We start from the raw sequence: 21,624 nt of genomic DNA on the forward strand, positions 1-21,624 counted from the left end.
TCACCGGGCGGCGCCCGGAGTTAGGCGCGAGCACACTTGAGGGCTGACCTGGGCTTCCCGGGGCGGGGCGGGGCGGGGGTGGAGACAGAGAGCCCTGAAGTCACGTGTCTCACACGGGGTGTGAGGGGGCCCTGCGGTGGCCCTTCCAGCCTCAGCCACTACCCACCGAGTACCCATGGTTGGTAGGTACACATTTGCGTGGTATCACTTGGTTAAATCGGGATTAATTAGAAAGCTGATAGGAGCCATCGCTGGGTAGTTGACTGGGAGAGTTACGGACGGTTTTTCTAGGAAACAGCTGCTAGTCCAGTGATACCTACTGTCGCAGGAGTAGATGTCATAGAGATGGCACTCTGTGTAGATGCGTGGTATTGTTTTTTAGTGCTGCTGGGTGTCCCTTAAAGCGGGTAAATCTGTGTAAAGCAAGGGAATTTTTTAAAATTTGTGTGTGTGTGTGGTACGCGGGCCTCTCACTGTCGGGGCCTCTCCAGTTGCGGAGCACAGCCTCCGGACGCGCAGGCGCAGCGGCCACGGCTCACGGGCCCAGACGCTCCGCGGCACGTGGGATCTTCCCGGACCGGGGCACGAACCCGCGTTCCCTGCATCGGCAGGCGGACTCTCAACCACCGCGCCACCAGGGAAGCCCTGTATTTATTTTTAAGTCTTTTTCTATGGCTCTTCTTGTGCTTTTATTCCTTGAATATGAGGTTATTTAAAAACTATGAAAAATAGATTTTACATTATTTTTCAGATATTTACTTAAGCTGATCTCTTGGTTCTTGGTGATGGACTATTTTACTGGAAGGTTCAGTGTGTCTGGTATTAAAACTTCCTCTGCAGAAAATGTGCTTCCAAAGAAAATAATTGCAAAGTGGCCTCCAGTCCACGTGTGTAAAACGTCCTGCAGTGAACTTTTGAGGTTGTAGAACAATCATGTTTTCAATTATTTTACTTTCTCTGAATCCTGTGTTCTTTCCATTTTCAGTGTTTGTTAGAGCAGACATTAAACACAATATTTAGTGGATATTGCACATAAATCATTAACACGGATAGTACACTTACACTTCAGGCTTAGAAACGTAAGAAGGTGCCCTGCATAACAATTGTAATCTATGAGTAATGTTTCTTTTATCTCAGAAAAAAATGTAGTGATCAATAATTCATTGAACAAATTAAATTTGTTAGTACTACATAGTAGACTATAAAAGGAATAAACAAACTCACATTTAACCAATAATTTGTTTGCTTTTTTAAACTATGAAAACACCTCTCTCAGAGATAATGAGGATAATACTCATTTCATTTTTAAAGAGGCATTTTATTCCTGTGGCTAGATCATATTTTAAATATATTTAAAAATATATATGTACTATTACATTTTAATCGGCACCATTTCATTTTCTTGGTTCTGATTTTTTTAAAATAAACGTGTAGATTACTTAGAGTTTTGTTTTTAATTTTATTTATTTATTTTTGGCTGCTTTGGGTCTTTGTTGCAGTGGCTTCTCTTGTTGCAGAACATGGGCTGTAGGCACGTGGGCTTCAGTAGTTGCAGCATGCAGGCTCTGTAGTTGTGGCTCGAGGGCTCTAGAGCGCAGGCTCAGTAGTTGTGGCGCACGGGCTTAGTTGCTCCACAGCATGCGGGATCTTCCTGGACCAGGGATCGAACTCGTGTCCCCTGCATTGGTAGGCGGATTCTTAACCACTGTGCCACCAGGGAAGTCCTGATGATTTTTTTTTTTTAATTTATCAGACCCTTGTTTAGTCTTTACTACTTAAGATTGTGCCCTGCAAGAGCTCCTGTCTTACTGTGGATAACATCTGCAAGTATCTACAGACATAGTTACAGTTAAGCAAAAAAAGGTAATTGTATTTCTTTCTCCAGAATTGTATTGTTAGAAAGTGATTCATGTGGGAATGATCATTGTAGTATAACAACCCAAACATTTAATTTTCTAGACTTAGGAAATGGTGCTTTGTGGTTTTTTTTTAAATGCCCATTTCATTGTCTTCTTAGTTAAATTTATACGAAGTAAACACAACTGGTTATGTGCTCTCAGTGATACAAATACAGTGTTCTCTGTATATAGACAGCCCTCCTTCGAAGTATATTTACATGCAAATTTCTGAACATGACACCTTCCAAATTAGGAAACAAAATAACTACATATAACACCTTGTCTTTTTAACATATCATTTTGTTATATGTGAGGGAAATATTTGTACTGGAATAGGAGGCCACAGGAGAAGGAGATAGTAAAGAGATGCTTCCTAAGTATTCTAAGGTCATGAACCCCTTTGAAAGTCTGGTGATAGTTAAAGATGTGCTATCCAGAAAAATGCCTGGACATGGATACCTACTTTGGATTCAATTTCGAGAGGTTAACAGCTCTGTAAGCCCAGTCTTGGACTCTGACCAAGATCACTTAAATTAGATTTTTAGCGTGTCAGTAGGCTTGGTTGCTGCAGATACAAAACCCTAAGTCATTCCATGATATCAAAACATAACTGCACTAATAATTACCTTAATAATAAAACAATGAAAACCTAATTGGAAAAGTAACATGAACCAGGTATTAATTTATAAAAATGTGCTTATTATTTTTGTCTAAGGTTTGTTGCTAAACCCTTTTTTTCAAAAATAAAGTCTCTGAATGAGAAAAGAAAGACTTTTTAAATTTGAAAAACTCAACTGAAATCATATTGCATTGAAGACAAAGACCTCAGGGGCAAACAGATATGAAAAAGCTAGGTCTGCACACAAGTTATACTCTTACAAAGAATGCCTGTATGAATCGTGGAGCTATTTAGGTGCAGTTCTGTGGGTTGTGTTGTAACTCAGGTTCCTGACCAATGGCCCCTCTTGGTAGACACGGTTTCCTCCTCTGTATCCTTCTCCTTTAAGATTCATGACTCTGTTTGTTTATAATCTCTTAATTCAGGATGAATTGAGGGAAATATCCAATAAATTATTCTCCAGAGATAGCTAGCTCCTTTACCTCTGTCTTCTGGCATTTGACTTAACAGCAAAAGGGCTGTGTCCATGCCATCGATTGAGCTCCTGCTTTAACCCAGGCACTTTAGGAATTCCATTTCATCCCATCTTCACAAGCACCATGTGATTAGGGCCCCCCTTTACACAGACGGAAACTGGGTCACAGAGGCTGTCATTGGCCCAGGTGGCTGCTGGGCAGAGCCGGGTAATAACAGAGACCCTCCCCCAAACCCCTGGTTCCCAATGCAGCACAGTGCCCAGGAAAACCTTCCCACGAGCCCTGCATTTCACTCTTCTTACGGATGCGAAACAGCTCAAACAGCCAGTCAGTCCATATGACTAGGGTACTAATTCCTTGAATCAAGGGAAAAGAAGACCAGCGTTTAAGGTTAAAGTGACATTGTATAAAAAATAAGCACCACTAACCTTCACGCCCTTAAAACCTCACAGAATTTGTCTCTGGAAACTCTGTAGACGCCTCCTTTAGGTTTTCCTCCTCTCATTAAGTGTATTTCTTTGACTTTTTAGTAAGTCAGGTAAATATAGGAGATTGATGGAATAATATCTTATTAACACAGTATTCTATTAGCAAGTATTGAGGTGAGTTGAGTATAGCAGAAGGGTGGCTTAGCCCACTGTACTTCTTTTTTATGAAAGATTTTAATTTTATTAACATTCATCCTAAGCTGCCTGGGACAGTTCTGTCATCCTGTACACAGGATCACATTTTACTACCCCATTTGTGCCTGTCTTCCTTTTTTCCTTTCCTGTCCTTTCTTGATGGGTCCTAGACCAGTTTCTCTGTACATTTCATGGAGAGTTTAGAGCCCGTATTTGTTGTAAATTTGGTCAAACTCACACCCACACACAGTGCAGGCTCATGGTGGGTCCAGGCTCTGGCTTTGCTGTCTTTCCGTCCGCAGCCTTGAGGAGGGGCGGGCCTCTCCTTGTATTTCCTTCCATGGCAGGAGCTCTGGCCTTGCTCTGCCCAGAGGCCAGCTATCCCTGATGGGCACAAAGATTCAGGCTGGGCCTCTGGGCGCAAGAGCGGGTCTCATCACCTGCTACCTCCGCGCCTCCGAAGCTTCACCTCCCACTGTCTCTGGCTGGGACTTCCGTCTGTATTTCTAGCCCTTGAGAATTTTCCACTCTTTCCTATAAGTTTGACTGTATATACTTTTTAATTAATTAATTAAATCATTTTTTTAAAATTGAAGTATAGTTAATTTACAATGTAGTGTTAGTCTCAGGTGTACAGCAAAGTGATTCATTTATACATTTTATATATATACATACATATATATATTCTTTTTCAGAGTCTTTTTCATTATCGTTTATTATAAGACATTGAGTAGAGTTCTCTGTGCTGTACCGTAGGTCCTTGTTGGTTACCTATCCTATGTATAGTCGTGCGTATCTGTTAATCCCAAACTCCTAATTTATCCCTCTCCCCCCAACCTTTCCCCTTTGGTAACCATAAGTTTGTTTTCTATATCTGTGGGTCTATTTCTGTTTTGTAAATAAGTTTATTTGTATCATATTTTTAGATTCCACATGTAAGTGATATCATACGATATTTGTCTTTCTCTTTCTGACTTGCTTCACTTAGTATGATCATCTCTAGTTCCATCCCTTTTGCTGCAGATGCCATTATTTCATTCTTTTTTATGACTGAGTACAGTTGATTTTAGTTTTTTGAAGGTGAAGGGGATGTAAGAATGTAATATAATTATCAGATTCACTTCTTGAATTGACAATGCTAATTAGAGACAGTAAATTTATTTTTAAAATAGTAAAACATGACCCACAATACAGTTTATTTCCAGTGGGTTGTATCAGGAGGTAGAAAACTTTTTTCTGTAAGGAGGCATGTAATAAATACTTTAGGCTTTGTGGGCATAAGGTCCCTGTCACAACTAACTACTCAGCTCTGCAGCGCTTGCCACCATGGGGATCCCTAAAAGAATAAGCATGGCTGTGACCTGGTCTCGCTCTACCTACAAGGACAGGTGGCAGGCCTTATTTGATACACAGGCCATTGTTTACCAAACCCTGACCCATACTAATGAAAGCAGTCAATTATTAAGAAATATGCTTAGTTGTGAAACATTTTTCAACATAGACTGGAATATATGTAAACATTCTTTTTTGAGAAAAAGAATACACCATTTTCTCATTTTGTATGAGAAAAATCACCTCATACAAAATACTGCTTAGTCATCCTCGAAAGATTTGGCAAAGAAGGAATTAGTCCCTTTTATCTTGACTTTGCTTTCTCTTCTCACCTCTTGCTTCAGAGAATGATATAATATACAACCCCTGTGCCCCCCTGCAAAAAAAAAAAAAAAAAAAAAAAAACATGTTGCTTTCCTCTCTGGAGCTAAAAATTCAAACTGAGTAAATTAATGTTTGTAAACTATGCCCAGGTTGTAAAATATTAGTACAAATAAGCATTTCTCTTTTTTTGAAAAATAGTATTGTAGTAGCTGCATCACTGAGAATATACTGTGCATGTTGCATTACATTAAGAATCACCCCTGAGTTCCATCACTCTGCAAAACTGTTGCAACAATGCACAGCATAGAAAACTATATGAGTGACCCATACTTCAAAGGGGAGATTGCATTGTACCTATCAGTAAACCATGATCATGTGCATAGTTTTGATTTTATATTTTTATTACTTCATACAATAATCAAATGAGGTGAGCCAGATGAGTAATTGTTCTTTAAGAAAATAAGCAGGAAATAAGAATTGGAAATAAGAAAAAAAAAAAAAACCTCAAAAATATTTTATAAAGTTTGCCTTTTTGGCATTTGTAAGATTTTATAATTTCATTAGACTAAATGTTCTTAGTTTCATACTGGAAAGGATTCCAGATTTTTCTATGTTGCTTAATTTAAAAATATTAGCTACATATTGAAAAGTGATGTTATCCTATATTTGCTACACCTTAAACAGTTGGGGGATATTTTCCAACTTAACAGATTTTGGTTATCTGTAGATTTTATTTTTCAAATAAAATAGATGCCCAAGGTGATGAAAGGGAAGGTGTCTGTATATACTTTCATTAAGAATATTTTCCTGCAGATAAACTAAATAAACTACTCTTATTCGATTTAGAAAGTAAATGCAAGGCCTGCAGGTGTGCTTCACTAGGAGTAGGACAGGAGAAGACAGCAGAACCCAGAGAATCCCACAGGTAGCCTATTTGTTCCAAAGGCGGATGACTTCAGTGTTGTGGTGCTGGCATGCCTCTGGTCTCACACATGAGGGTTATTTCTGTGTGTAAGTTAGAGGAGCAAGAGTGTCCCGTAAAACCTGAGCAGTGTGCTGGCGGGGCTGTGATGCAAGAGGAACTCCCATTCACTGCTGGTGGGAGTGCAGAATGGTGCGGCCACTTTGGACGACACCCTGGCAGTTTCTACAAAATGAAACACGCTCTTAGCATATGATCCAGCGATCGTGTTCCTTGGTACACTTACCCAAAGGAGTTGAAAACCTATGTCTCCACAAAACTCTTCACCCAGGTGTTTATAGCAGCCTTATTCATAATTGTCAGAATTTGCTGACAACCAAGATGTCTTGCCGTAAACAAATGGATAAACAAACTGGTCCATCCAGACAATGGAATGTTATTCAGTGACAAAAAGAAGTGAGCTATCAAGCCACAAACAGACATGGAAGAACTTAAATGCATATTACTAAGTGAAAGAAGAAATCTGAAAGAGCTACATACTGTATGATTAAAATAATATGACTTATTATTTTTGAAGAGTCCAAACTATGGAGACAGTGAGAAAAGAGCAGAGGTTGCCAGATGCAGGGAAGCGGTGTGAAAGAGACGAACAGACAGCACAGAGGATTATAGGGCAGGTAAAAAAATATTCTCTATGAATCAATACAGGAGGAAAGCTGGAAAATTCACAAATATGTACAAGTTAAACAAAACACTCCTGAACAACCAATGGGTCAAAGAAGAAATCAAAAGGGAAATGAAAAAATACCTGGAGAGGGCTTCCCTGGTGGCGCAGTGGTTGAGAGTCCGCTTGCCGATGCAGGGGACGCGGGTTCGTGCCCCGGTCCGGGAAGATCCCACGTGCCGCGGAGCGGCTGGGCCCGTGAGCCGTGGCCGCTGCGCCTGCGCGCCCGGAGCCTGTGCTCCGAAACGGGAGAGGCCACAGCGGTGAGAGGCCCACATACCACACACACAAAAAAAAAAAAACCTTGAGGCAAATGAAAATGACAACACAACATAAAACCTTTGGGGTGCTGCAAAAGCCATTCTAAGAGGAAAGTGGAGAGCAAAAGTGCCTACATTAAGAAAAGAGAAAGATCTCAAATAAATAACTTCATTTTATACCTCAAGGAACTAGAAAAGGAGATCGAAGTTAGCAGAAGGTAGGAGATAACAAATGTCAGAGCAGAAATAAATGAAATAGAAACTAAAAAGACCATAGAAAAGATCAATGAAACTAGGAGCTGGTTTTTTGAAAAGTAATTAGAATGTACAAACCTTTAGTTAGACTAAGAGAAAAAGAGAGGGCTCACATAAACAAAATCAGAAGTTAAAAGGAAGTCATTACAAAAAATAGAACAGAAATACAGAAGATCATAAGAGAACACTATGAACACTTACATTCCAACAAATTGGATAGCCTGGAAGAAATGGATATATTCCCAGGAAAAATACAGCCTACCAGGACCAAATCAGTAAGAAATAGAAAAGCTGAAGAGCCCAATAACAAGTAGGGAGATTGAATCAAAATAAAAAAATCTCCCAACAAAGAAAAGCCAGAGACCAGATCTGGCTTTACAGGTAAATTCTACCGAACGTTTAAAGAAGTAATGCAGTTTCTTCTCAAACTCTTCCAGAAGAGTAAAAAATGCAAACGCTGGTTTGTTTACATATTTATGTTTTATATATTTTATATTTATATATAATATATAGAGAATATATTTCTATATTTTATAATCCATCCGGTCAAATTGTAGGAGATACAGGAGATGATCGTTTCAGGATGGAACGTGAACGTGATCCGTTTGGTCATGTAAAAGCAGGCAGGGGAAATGCCGACGGCCTCGGTTGGAGAGCAAAAGGGTGGAGAGATGCTCTGTCATTAGGGACCAAGAAACAAATGCTTTACGTAGACTGGAATTTCAGACGTGACCCCAGGTAAAACAACAACAGAGAAAAGGCGAGGAGGGCTACTGGGTGATAACGTATATGAACCCAACCCACAGGGTGAGTCTGGAGCTAGTAAATCGCGCTATAGCAAATAGAAAGTTACTTGAAGGCCAGAGGTAAGTGCGGGGAGGAAGACGTAAGTAGGGACCTCAGACCAGGGGGTGCGAGGATGGTGGGGAGGAGCGGGGGACGTCGGCGTTTATCACAAGTCCTCCTGATGGGTTTCCTCTCCGGCGTGTGCTGGTTCTGCCTTGGTAATTACTCACTGGGCTTCCTGTCATTCTGATGGGCACACACCACGCTTCCATTCTCTGCCCCAAAACCCTGTACTTACCGCAGCTGCGGGATCTGTTCCCTGTAATTGTGCAAAGTTACATGTTCATGGAAAAATACTTCTTAATGATTATGACGCACTTCGGGCATTACCATCAGATAACTTTTGAAATTTCGGGTCATGCTCCATTTTCTCTTCTGAAGTCTAAAAGTTTTCTATTGCTTTTAGTCTTTCCTTTTCTTATCTCTTATTTCTCCAGCATCCCGATGGTTTTATCCCCTCTGTCTTCCCTGAAAACACTGAATTAGCCCTGTATACTAAATATTGACTTCTAAATTCCCCCAGAGTACTATGAAAACCATAAAATACCTACATTCAGTAGTCTAGTAATTGGTCTCATTTTTTATTGATATGGCAACTCTGAAGGGAATAGGAATTATCTTTGTTAAAATGCATACACTTGGCTCCATCCCTGTTTAAAAATAATCAGAGAAGCTGGGTGAGAATCATCCAGGTAATTACATTAATTACATTCCAGACGAAAACAGTTTTCACCTGTGTATGGAATCATTTGCTCACTTCATTTTGCTTACTTGAAAAGCCTGTGGCCACCTATTTTGAAGACGTATAGCTTCAATTGAAAGTGCAAATAATTCGCATGGCATCTTTTAAAGGTTTAAAGTTTATCACTTACAAAAGAATTTAATCTGATTTCACATTTCATTTGCCCCGAAAGCCATCCCTTATTGCTGTTAGACTGACCTCTTCTGGATAATTCTTGTAATGTCATCCTGATTGTATATGTTAGCTCTGTTGTTTTTTTTTTTTAATGTTACTGTGCACTATAGAGTTGATATCATAAAAAACAGACTCTGGTGTAACTACAGAGTTCAGCTAATTGAGGGTTGACTAGGAGGGTGGTGAGCGGGGAGTTCGTGGTCCAGTAGAGAGAACACGTCTATAAACCGATGATGGCAATGTAAATACAAGCAATTGTAATACATTTAAAAATCCATATACAGGGCTGGCTCTGAAAAGGTAAAAGAGGAGAGGTGACTCCAATCCGAGGTACAGCTGGGCAGCCGACAGCACCGCGGCGCCTGTGGTTTCTCACGGAGCCCAAAGGAAGGGGACGGGTGAGATGGGGAGGGCTCCACCGTGAAGGTGCGTGTGCCCGTCCAGAAGCCGGTGCCGTATCCTGACGGCTCGCTGAAGGACTTGAAGCGGGGCGGTGATAAGGACAGAATTACCTGTCCTCAGCGTTTCTCTGGCAGCCCAAGGGTATAAGGTGAGCACAGCGGTGCCTAGAAGCAGGGCAGCAGGTCGGCTACACACAGACCAGGTCCCGCAGTCAGGGGGGCACTGATGGGTGGAGAGGGAGGCAAGGCCGCAGGCTCTGGGAACTTAGGGACTGGCGGGCTGGCTAGCGAGGGAGCTTCGCATATCTGTCGCCCCCGGTTTTTGTGGAGGACGGGCGAAAGAGCGGGTCTGGGCAGACGGCGAAAGTGTGGCCTGGTTTGGGGAGGTTTTGCCGTACGGTTGCTCACAGCTGCAGTTAGCGTGTAAAGCCACGGGCACTGTTGAAAATGGGGCTACCGTGTGTTCATCAACTTCAGCTGGGCCTGGAACGTGGCCTAATAGGTCTCACGAGTAACTTTCCTGCCAACTCTTCAAGGCGGCTACGCCAGACTTCTCTGTTCTTTCCAAACCTTGAATTATCTCATATGAAAGTCACTTCTCTCCACACCCGTAGCAGCTCTGACCTTGAACAAACTATTTTACATCTAGTGGGGGGGTTAGACTAGTTTTCTTTAAGGCCCCTTATAGCTTTAAGATGTTATGATTCTGTTGAAAACAGATGAGACGTGTATGTGAGTTACAAACCCGAACTAGACCTACAGTGGAAACTTTGAAGAGCTCGTTTCAATTATCTCAACTATGGGAAAAAATCAAAAGATTTTTTTTTCTCTCGAAGTCATCCTCCAGCAGGACCCAAAGTAGAAGTCAATAGTGTTAAATGGATCTGTGAATGTGAATGGAGATCCAACGTACAACTGACTAATGGCCTTACAAAGCAGCCCCCAATTGCTATAAACCAGTTAACTGATGGTTGAAAGGTCCCTCAGTAAGTAACCTTTCAGTGTGACATTTCAACCAGAATATTGAGTTAGGAGTTTCAAATTTTGACTTTTCAGACACACAGCGATGCAAAAGTACGTCTCATAACATCACTGTTAAATATAGTGGATACTTTTGTTGAGAATTGGCAGTTGTGCCATGGTTTCATGTCTAAACGAATTGCCGTGATAAGAAAAATAGTAATGTGCGAAGAATTCATGGCAGATTTTTAAATGTCTTATAAATAAATGTACGACTAGTTGAAACTGTATCAGCTTTTCATTTAAGACCTGCAGCTGTTGGTGTTAAGAAGCATCAAATTTCAAAAGAAGTTACAGCATAAATGAATAGAATAAGAGAAAAGGTCTCCTGAGAAGAAAATAAAAATTAACTATATGGATTATCATTACATTACTTCTCACAATCAAGGTTTAGTGCTAAAATGTGAATTTAAATGTATAGTTTAGTCAGTTTTAATTCAGACTCTAAAAGTAATGCAAAGTAAAAGATTAAGGTTATTTGAAATTATGGTATTTGTTCTGTGTTCTTTACACCTTATAAAAATTGAATGATCTATTTACCGTTCTTTTTAAATAAAGGTAAGACAACATAACATCCCCTTGTTACATTCACATAATTTGTTAAACAAAATATAAATTTAGTTTACTTAGAAAATAACGGTGATAATTTTTACATGTAGAGTTTACTTTCTGTTTATTATAATGATCATTATTTAAGGTTTTCTCAAATGTTAAAAAGTTTTTTCACGTAAAAAGAAGCCTAAGGAAAGTGATTTTTAAAGAGTGACTATTACATGAGAATATGCAGTTTACTTGGAGGAGAACAGTATACATTTAATACCAATAAAGTTACAAGTTCTGAATGTTGCCTGTGAATTTGAAGTGATTTTTTTATGAGATTCTTGTCAACATTAGATTCTACCAGAAACTTGTGTCAGAAGTTTTTGCTGTTCATTTAAGGTAAAGTTCATTTTAGAAAGTTACCATTACGTAAGACTGTCCTGATTCAGGGTTTAACTGGTGGTTTCGTGGGAATTTTTTTCCCACGAACACTTAGTGCTGTGTTCTGGAATTCATGCCCAAACAATTTTAAGTGTGGGATATGAGCTGTTTGTGTCACTAAGTAAAATTAGATGCGTCTGTTGCTAACAACCGGGGACGAAACTTGAGACAAGGCTGGGCCGGGGAGCCTTTTCGTCCAGGCTGGTTGGTGAACTTGAACTGTCCCCTCTCACTCAGCGAGTGGTGGGACAGCCTGAAATGCTCTGTCTCAGAAGGATCTGGAGCAGTGCAGTTAATTCACAGTGCGCTTTTTACAACATCTAAGGTAAGTGATCGGTTTTTACTTGGATCTCATATAATTATAATGTTCAATTTAAAAACCAAATAGGTATGAGGCTTCTTGATTATTTTTTACCTTCATAGGTATCATAATAGAAAATGAATTTTAAATGTTGAAAAATTTAGCTCAAAATGATTATGTATTAAGTATCAACAAACTCCAGTTAACGTCTCATTTCAAGTTTCTTTCAAGTTATTACCACTGCTAATATGCTACCTGTTTTTCTCATGATTATGTCCTTCTAATAGTTTTAATTTGTTTCAATAGAATACCATGATAGCATTTCTGTATTATCGGGCATTCCATCGTTATACTGTAATTAATCTAGACAAAGAATAATCTTCAAGATCACCTACTGCTAATTCTACTCTTAAACTTTTGTGGCAGAATTACGTTTGATTTACCTTTTGTCCATAGTTTTGTTACAGACATTTAAAAACAGGGTAAAACTCATGAGAACAGAAGTCCAGGTAGTTTGATACATTGAGAATAAGCAAAGCAAGAGTAAAATACCAAGTTTGGCTACCCAGCCCTTCTTGGATGAAAAAGGGAAGAATGTATCTCTCCCTAAATCTGGAATAAATAACGTGTTGCTCAAAATATGTATGAAAAAGTAAAAAGAAGTAGAATCAAGGTAAACTGTGCTATGCTTCGGCTTGTTTAAAGTGTCTGTTGTTTCTGGTGGCTCCTAAGTTAATTAGGGCCCTTAGAAGACAAGTTTGTAAAGAAAGTCATCAAGAAAGATAATGGGGAAAAAAATAGCTCAGCTGGCTGGAAGATTTGTCAGCAGGATGGAGTAACTCACTAGGTACGAAATGAACTACAAAACATACTGTGTTTATTTTTTGCTTATTTTCTTGGAAACATTTTGGATCCAAAGAGCCACTTACCACCTCATGGTTCAAGTTGGTGTTAGTCTTAGAGGTTCTAGAATTTATCTGAGGTTTCTTTCAAAGCCAAAGGAAAAGTAGTATTTCAATATATTTAAATATCAAATTCCAAAGACTAACAAATCCAAATTTCCCAAACATGCTGGCTAAGCTTGCAGCTAAAATGCTGCAAATAAAATTGCTCCATAATGTCCTTTGAAAAAATATACACTCCAGTCACTAAACTAGATTGGTATTATATTGAAGATGAAACTCAAAGAATAATTGTAAATTATGAATGGGTGCCCATGTGGTTTAATTTTGCACATTTTGTTGGGCCTGGGTAGGGTCTTCTCCGTGGCTTCTTCTCAAGTGAGCCCAGCCCTGCTCACCCACCATGAATGCGGTTTCCCGGTGGGGAACCCTCAGGACCTGCCTCCCGCCTCTTTCTGTCCTTCCCACTACTTCTCCTCCCAGCCTCAAAAGCATCCGGGGTTGTTCTTCTCTGGACCCACTTCAGGACCAGATCTTTCTCTGGTGTTCTCATGAGCTTTGTAGAATTCCTCACCCACTGTCCTTGCCCATTCCAGAATCCAAGCTCATCTCCTATTTCACATGTTATTGTGCCTTGGGGAATTTTATGGGAAAATAGATGCAGGCGTGTTTAGCGATCTGTGGATTTGCAAGGGTCTTGAGACTTCTCCCCAAGCCCCTCCCAGTGCCCGAGTCCACTTGACTTTGGTCCGGCTGGTGTGCTGTGCACGCTGGTGAAGGAGATGGGCTTCCCGAGGGCTGCATGTGCCCAAGGCATCTGTGCTTTGTCCTGAAGCCACTGGGATAGAATTAGTCTTGGGGAAGGTCACTCTGGTTGCCATGGAGACTCGATAAGGGGCGTGGAGGGAGGAGAGAAGAGCTGTAAAACATTGACAGATGGCCTCAGCTGAGGTCTGGAAAACAGACCCCAAGGGAGAACCAGCAGGAAGAAGTCGTTGCCGTGGAGACTGTACCTAAAACCCAGCCTCACCTTTGTGACTATTTTAACTCTATTTTAAACATTCTCAGTGAGTTTTACAGGTGAAACGTGTCTGTCAAGAAGCCTGATAGGCCACTTGAGTTGATCAGTTGACCAACTGATGGTTGATCGGTGGACAGAACTGATCATCATATCACAGAGCTAAGAAGGCATGACTTGGGAACTCAGTCTGGTTTACATGATAGCGAAAGGGAAATACCTAAGATTGTGTGGTTAAAAAGCAAAGGTAGAAACAGTGCTTTTCTGATGCTCATCTTCCTCCCCAATCCAACTCATTTATCAAGGTAGAACTTGACGCAATCTTGAACCTTAAAATACACTGTTGAAACACAGGGTGCTTATGGATTAACATTCCTAGTAGAAGATGAAGTAGTATATGATGGTCACTGAGATGTGAAATGCAGGAGCGGTCAGCCTATAAAACTCTGACATATGCATCAGTCACATCATTATGGCAATAAAAGGGCCAGGAAAATAACAATGTATAAATCTGTTATTGGCCCCTTTTGTTCTGTGGGTTCCAGTTATTTTCCTAGCAGTTTATGGAGTTTCTGGTAAAGTTGGTATGAGACATATATGAAGTGTGGTCAAGATGGAATGATTTCGGTTTTCAGTCATGACATTGGACCTAAACATGGGGACCTGTTCCACAAGTACATCGTACATGAGAATATACTTCATTCTGCCTGCCCGTCTTTAACAAATACGTATAATTGAGCCCCTACTCAGTTCCAGGCACTACTGTAGGTGCTGGTTATATTGTGGTGAACAAAACAACATCCTTATTTTGGCCATATTTCCACCAACTTCAACTTCTGGACCTTGATATTACCCTTTAGTCAAATACTATATAAGGACATGGTAAAAGCCTCAGATTACTGAGTCTCTTTAATGAAACCAAAAGTAAAACACTAAGAAAATATATTTGAATTGCCCATCTTTATAAACTTAACACTGCTGTAAAGTAAGCCTCTATCTGAACTAAGCAAACATGCCTTTTAAAACCACAGTTTTATGAGCTAACATTTGTGTGACAGTGGGTGTGAGTGGTTTTTTTTTTTCCTTTTGTTACTTTTTCATTTAAATAAAGGTTTCTTCCCTGTTCAGGCCTGTTAGCTACTTAAAGGGCATTTCTTCTGTTGATCTGGTGTATTTTGTAAGGAACTTTTTAAAGTGGCAGTTTGCCATTTTATTTTAAAAGTCAGTTCTGTTGTAAAGAAGAGAGAATGGTTTGATGACCTTTTAATCTGTGTGTGCGCGTGCGTGCGTGTATTTATAGCAGGGGCATTAATGATTGTGAGAATTGTACTCATTGTAACTTGGGATGAAATGGACAACTACACGTTGTGTACTTTGCTATATTTAGTGGCCGTGCTGAGCAATTGGAGCAAAAGATGCAGCAGAGCTATTTTTGAAATTATTTGCTCATCCTAAATATAGTCATAAAGCTGGGACAAGAATGGTGCATTTACTCTGAACTTTACTATTATCAGAGGAATATATATATCCAAAGGTGTATATATATATATATATTTTTTTTTAATCTGAAAAAATACAGAAAAACATTTGGGAAATGAAATTTTAAGTGAAAAAGGTGGAATATAGGGGGAAATTATTGTTAACAATTTTTAAATTTCTTTATCATCTATTTTCTGTGGGTATATATATTTTTTTTCATAAGTTTTTCAATCGTCTTTTTCATTCAACACTCTCATTAGCATTTCTCTAGGCTATTACATGCTTTTCAAGCAGTTAATTCTGAACTAATTACTCTAATAAATTCTCATTTATTTACTTTCCAGTTATTCACCATTACACATAACATAAAATAAATATCCTTAAACATGAATCTTCATTTTCATTCCTAATTGTTTCTTTGGAATAAGTTTCTAGAATTGAAATTACTGTTTGTTTGAGGTTCTTGGTATATCACCCTTCTAGAGGGGTGATGTTAATTTTCGCTTTCAACAGCAGAGGAGTTCCATTTTTCAAGCACTTGGCCAATAATGGCTACTACCAGTTTTTAAATCTCCCTTAATCTTTGGAAACTGCTTATGGAACTTGTGTTCAGTTGCATTTCATGGTGAAGCTAAACCTTTTGCTGTGTGTATTAATCATCTGTGTTTCTTTAATGTATGTGCATTGTTTTGTTCAAGTTTTGTTGGATTATTTATATTTATAAGGGTAGTAATCTTGTCTTATCTTTAAGGCAAATATTTTCCCCATTTATCTGCTGTTGAATTTTCCTTGTTGATGTACTTTTGTCACATCTGCCAGGGTGAGCTTCTCCCCACGGCTCTTTGTTTTCCTAAATGTTGGCACCAGCTGGGAATGCTGTGAGTTGTGATGCAAACAGTGAGGCAGGAAATACCTTGACAATTAGCTATTTAATGTGGGGATTAGCTGTTTCTTGGAAGTTTAAGGAAAATGGAGGTAAACTCACCCAATGATTCTCAGTGCCAGCCTGACCTAGTCAGCTTTAACTTAACAAGCATGTATAAGAGACATGGAAACAACCTAAATGTCCATCAACAGATGAATGAATAAAGATGTGGTCTACATACGCAGTGAAATGTTACTCAGCCATAAAAAAGAATGAAATAATGCCATTTTCAGCAACATGGATGGACCTAGAGATTATCACACTAAGTGAGGTAAGTCAGAAAGAGAAAGACAAATACCATACGATATCACTTATATGTGGAATCTAAAATATGATACAGATGAACTTATTTATAGAACAGACATAGAAAATAACCTATGGCTACGAAAGGGGAAAGGCGGGGGGTGGGAGATAAATTAGGAGTTTGGGATTAAAATATACACTCTACTATATATCAAATAGATAAGCAACAAAGACCTACTGTGTAGCACAAACTATATGTTCAATATCTTGTAATAAACTACAATGGAAAAGAGTCTGAAAAGAATATACATAGTAAATATATATATATTCAACTATGCTTGTAAATCAACTACACTTCAGTTTAAAAAAAAAGTATATGAAGAGCAGCCCATAAATACCGGACGTCTCTCATTTCTCGCTTTCGTTTACTTATCACTTCTGTGTATGGGCTTGTTCTCGACTCTGTGTGCTCCTTTCTTTGTCTGTTTGTCTGTCCTTTTGTCACTGTCTCATTTTTTTCATTACCGTAGCATAAAACTGTGCTTTACATCCAGCAAGGTAAGCCCTACTCTCCACGCGTTCATTTGTTCAGTGCACATCGGCCTCTTATGTGCATGTAGCTCCTGCAGGTCATGGCAGGTCGTCACATAGTTATGATTGACTTTGCATGCGAGTGGCCCTGTCATTCTGATGGATGATGTAACAGGATGGTACTAGTTACGTCATAAGAAAGGATGCTCCTTGAATATAGAGCCAGATGACGACGAAAGGCAATTTTTGAAACTGAAAAATAATTTTCCTGAAGTTTTCAAAGGGACGTGACGGATGCTATAAGAGGTTTGGTAATGCCCCAGCCAGCGTGCCCTGTGGCCTGGCAGGACCTCACTCAGTGCTCTAGAATTCCATCCCTAACACTCAGGTGAGTCCCCCGCGAAGAAGGGGATGACCAGAGAAGCAGCACCTGTGGGGTCCCCTCCACCCCTGCCCGTGGTTCTCTTTGCTAAAGGCAGCCGGTGAGCTTACGGCAGGAAAACAGCCTCTGTCAGACATCTGTGTGGAAGTGAGGGCATAACCCCAGTCCTCCTGACACTTCAGAGATTGATTTTTGTTTTATCCATTGCATTTCTAATTTGACTGAATTATGACGAGAGCAAAGAATTTGCATGAAATTTATCCTTTGGCATTTCTTCATTCTTCCTTGTAAATGTTTATCAGATTTTGCAAAGGTTACACCCATGGTTGAAAAAAGTAAGCATTTCCCAATTTCAGGGATGGAGCTCTACACACATCCACTTAAACACATTTTAATTGTATTGTCCAGGGTTTCTATAGAAATATGTTAAAGTCTTCCACTATGATAATACGTTTCTCGGTTTTTTCTTAACATTCTTCCATTTTTATCACATATATACAGATGAAGAGGTATAGAAACAGGTATAGGTGTATCAGGACATTTGAGAGATGCGTACACGCCTAGCATTTTATAGCCTCCTGATGAATTTGCTTATTTTTATATCCATAGTATTACAGCAATGCCCCCATCGTCACGTGCCCTATAACTATGGAAGTTCAGATACAGCATAAATGTCAGGTGGCTCCTTGTCCTTTGCTCCTGCCCCGGAAAACAATGCCTGGTTTTTGTCATGTTTGGGGAAAGGATGGGAGGTGGGGTGTGGAAGTGGCTGAGTACCAGTGTCAGAGTCGTGCAGAGCAGGCTCTGTCTCCAGTAATCAGCAGAGTGGGTTCACAGGGAGGTTCTTGGAATCACTCCTCCGTCCTCTTCACCTCCTTCCTGGAATCACTGTGCAGGCCCAGGGGCTCAGGACCACTCCCTTCGGTGGCCGAGCAAGAAGTGCCGGCCGGGGAGGCTGGGTGGGACGTCAGCCCACAGCCTCATCATGTCTCCCCCGGGGCGATCTCACCAGCTGCATGGCGCGGCTCTCCATTTACAAAGTTGAAATCTGGGACCCATACCTGTCATGAAGTTTCTTTGCTTTGGTGTTTTGCAGACTCAGAATGATTTTATTTAATAGACTTGAATTAATTTATCCTGCTCAGGAGTCAGTATCTGTTTCCAATCTCAAATATCTTCAATTATAGAAAATTGTTGGCAATTACCTCTAATCATTGTCCTTCCTATGTTTTCTCTGGTTACTCCTGCTGGAGCTTCGGTAAGACATGTTTAGACCGTCTCGTTCCTCAGACATGTCCTTTAAACTTACCCTCACGTTTCCCATACCTTTTTATCACTCCATTGTGTTTTCTAAGATCTGTCTTCCTATATGTACTGATTCTCTTCTCAGCTCTATGTAATCTGTTAAATATAGGGAAATTGTCTTTATATGTCATAACTTTAAGCTATACAACACATTCTTTGGAATTTAAAATATAACTGAACTTCTCATTTCTGAGAAGTCTGTTTAGTTCTTTCTCAAGCCCACTTTTTTTAAAAAAAAATCTTTTTGTATCAGTTCCTTTTGAACATCACCCATGTATTTCTCATTTCCGTGTCTCAAACTCCTGGCAACAGCCTATCCAGACTAGGCATTCAGTAAATGTTAGTTAAAATTAACAAGGTCATTTAACAACATTTATGTAGTGGACGCTGTATTCAGTTACTATACTATGTACTATGACAAGAATCAAAGAATGTAGAAGGCAGAATTTCTATCCTTAAGATGGTTTTATTTTCAATAATAAATAGGTAACCGTGAATTCAAGAGCATATGAAAACTTATATTTTTGCAAAACATGCTATAATGTTTCGTGTCTGGAGCCTTATGCATGAAAATATTGATAACTATATTTAGAGAGAAGCATTTAAAGCTAATCAAAATTAAGTATACCATCAGCATACTTTAAAGATGGTTAACAGGGAAAGGAGTGGGATATTTTTTAGTTAATTAATTACTTTATTTTTGGCTGTGTTGGGGTCTTCGTTGCTGCGCGCGGGCTTTCTCTAGTTGCAGCGAGCAGGGGCAACTCTTCGTCGCGGTGCGCGGGCTTCTCATTGCAGTGCTTTCTCTTGTTGCGGAGCACGGGCTCCAAGCGTGCAGGCTCAGTAGTTGTGGTTCGCGGGCTGTAGAGCACAGGCTCAGTAGTTGTGGCTCACGGGCCTAGTTGCTCCGCGGCATGTGGGATCTTCCCGGACCAGGGCTCGAACCCGTGTGCCCTACATTGGCAGGTGTATTGTTAACCACTGAGCCACCACGGAAGTCCCCATAAATTGTTTTTTAAATAAAGGAGCCTATGAATATAATTTTTGCTCAAGATGTAGTAAAACTCAAAAGTATTTACCTTGGAGTATAGATTTTTAAGTTCTAACATAAAATATTGTCTTATTAAGTTTTTGTAAAGGGTCTATAAGTAGATCATAAAGCATAATGCGTTGTTCCAGAGCAGTTTCTTGCCAGCATGAATACTAATACGTTACAGTTATCTGACCTTGGAAGTGATAAAGAACTGGTGTCCTTTCCAGTGCTAATTTTAACACATTTCTGAAGGAAGCTAGCTGAACCTGATAGCCTCTGAAAGTCTCTTCCAGAAAAAATTGAATATACAGTGTCAAATAAAAATGGAAGACACCATGAGTCACCGTTAGAATATAAGCTAATAATTTATTAAAATAACAACAACATCAACGTTTTAGAAAAAAAAAACAACTGGAGTTGAGTGTTCTGCCTCATCATTTTAAATCATGCCCGTCTAGAGTAAGATCCTTGTTCAATGTGACACATCTAACACTGGTAAATGGCAGGTTAACCAAAAGACTTAAAGGGGGCAAAATCATAAAACGTGGCTTTGTTACTGAAACGCAGGCCCAGGTGCCTGCCGCTCAAGCAGCCCTGTTCACACTTTGATTTTTAGCCCCGGGAGACCCATTTTCATGCTTCTGACCTCCAAAACTAGAAAATAATGAAATTATGTTGGGTTAAGCTAGGTTTGTGATAGCTTTACATCCCCAATAGCAAGCTCTAGATAGGAATAGAAATAGGTAGCAAGTGGAAACCATACGTGTGTGTGCGTGCATGTGCATGTGTATGCACACACACTTAGAAAACTGCTGTTTTTATCGATCTGCAGCCATACTGTAAAGTAATGCACTTGAGGGCTTCACTGGTGACGCAGTGGTCGAGAGTCTGCCTGCCGATGCGGGGGACACGGGTTTGAGCCCCGGTCCGGGAAGATCCCACGTGCCGCGGAGCGGCTGGGCCCGTGAGCCGTGGCCGCTGAGCCTGCGTGTCCGGAGCCTGTGCTCCGCTACGGGAGAGGCCACAGCAGTGAGAGGCCCACCTAGCACAAAAAAGAATAATAATAAATAAATAAATAAATAAATAAATAAAATAATAATGCACTTGCTTTCACTTCAGATTCTCTGGCCACCCTTCCCAATCCAATCGCAGACTCTTAGCCTATCTTGTACAGAAAGTGTGGTTTTGCCACCATTATTTAGATGACAAGTGCTTTGAAATAAATATAACAGAGTGCTGTGTTGGGAGTGAGGGGGTGTCCGGGGAAGACTTCTTTGAGGAGGTGTCATGTGAGCGGGTCTGAAGCTGAGGAGGGAGCTGGCAGAGGGTTTCAGGTGGAGGGGATGCCCAGGAGTGAGTCCTGACCTGAGGGTTCACCTGGGCTGTTGAAGGGTGGATGGGGCGCTGTGAGCAAAAGACCACCGACTGCAGATGAAGAGGTGAGCGAAGGCTCTCACCGAGGGTCTGGGAGGAGGTGGAGGAGGTCGGATGTTCTCAGTGGGGAAGAGTCACGGGAAGGGGTGAAACTGTAGAGTGACAGGCGCTGACTTTACATTTCCCATGTCTGCTTGTGGGCAGAGAGGGGTTTCCGGAGGGGAGGGAAGGGGAGCAGGCTTGCAGTGGTGCAGATGACAGTTCGCGGTGGCTGGCACCAGAGTGGTAGCCATGGCAATGCAGAGAAGTAGACAGATTTGGGATGCAGGTTGAAGGCGAAGCTGATGGGCTGTGTGGGTGGTGATGGACTTTCTAATCCAAAAAAAGACTGGAGGGGTCAAAGGTGAGTGAGTGAAGAATGCCCTCATGAAATCGTTAACCACGTAGGTTTTGAATAATGCAGATTGTCAGTCCTGAGTGTCTGAAAATACTGAGTGATGAATAGCACCATTTTGTACAATCAGCTGGAAAACG

At 40.4% G+C, this 21,624-nt stretch overlaps 1 protein-coding gene across 22 annotated transcripts in view; it reads left to right on the forward strand.

The window, feature by feature from the left end:
* Positions 1-21,624, forward strand: part of SGCG (sarcoglycan gamma) — a 102,504-nt gene that overhangs the window by 484 nt on the left and 80,396 nt on the right. For 3 of the 22 annotated variants that reach the window (XR_010837198.1, XM_067016437.1, XM_067016440.1), the window contains exon 1: positions 11,719-11,922. The exons of 18 other annotated variants lie outside the window; for them this stretch is intronic. The gene's annotated coding sequence lies outside the window, so the exon portion shown is untranslated. Of the gene's footprint in view, positions 1-11,681; positions 11,923-21,624 lie in introns of those variants that run through there. One more of the 22 variants, XM_067016439.1, reaches the window with a different exon arrangement.

This window comes from Kogia breviceps, chromosome 16 (assembly GCF_026419965.1).
Source record: "Kogia breviceps isolate mKogBre1 chromosome 16, mKogBre1 haplotype 1, whole genome shotgun sequence".
Classification (NCBI taxonomy): domain Eukaryota; kingdom Metazoa; phylum Chordata; class Mammalia; order Artiodactyla; family Physeteridae; genus Kogia; species Kogia breviceps.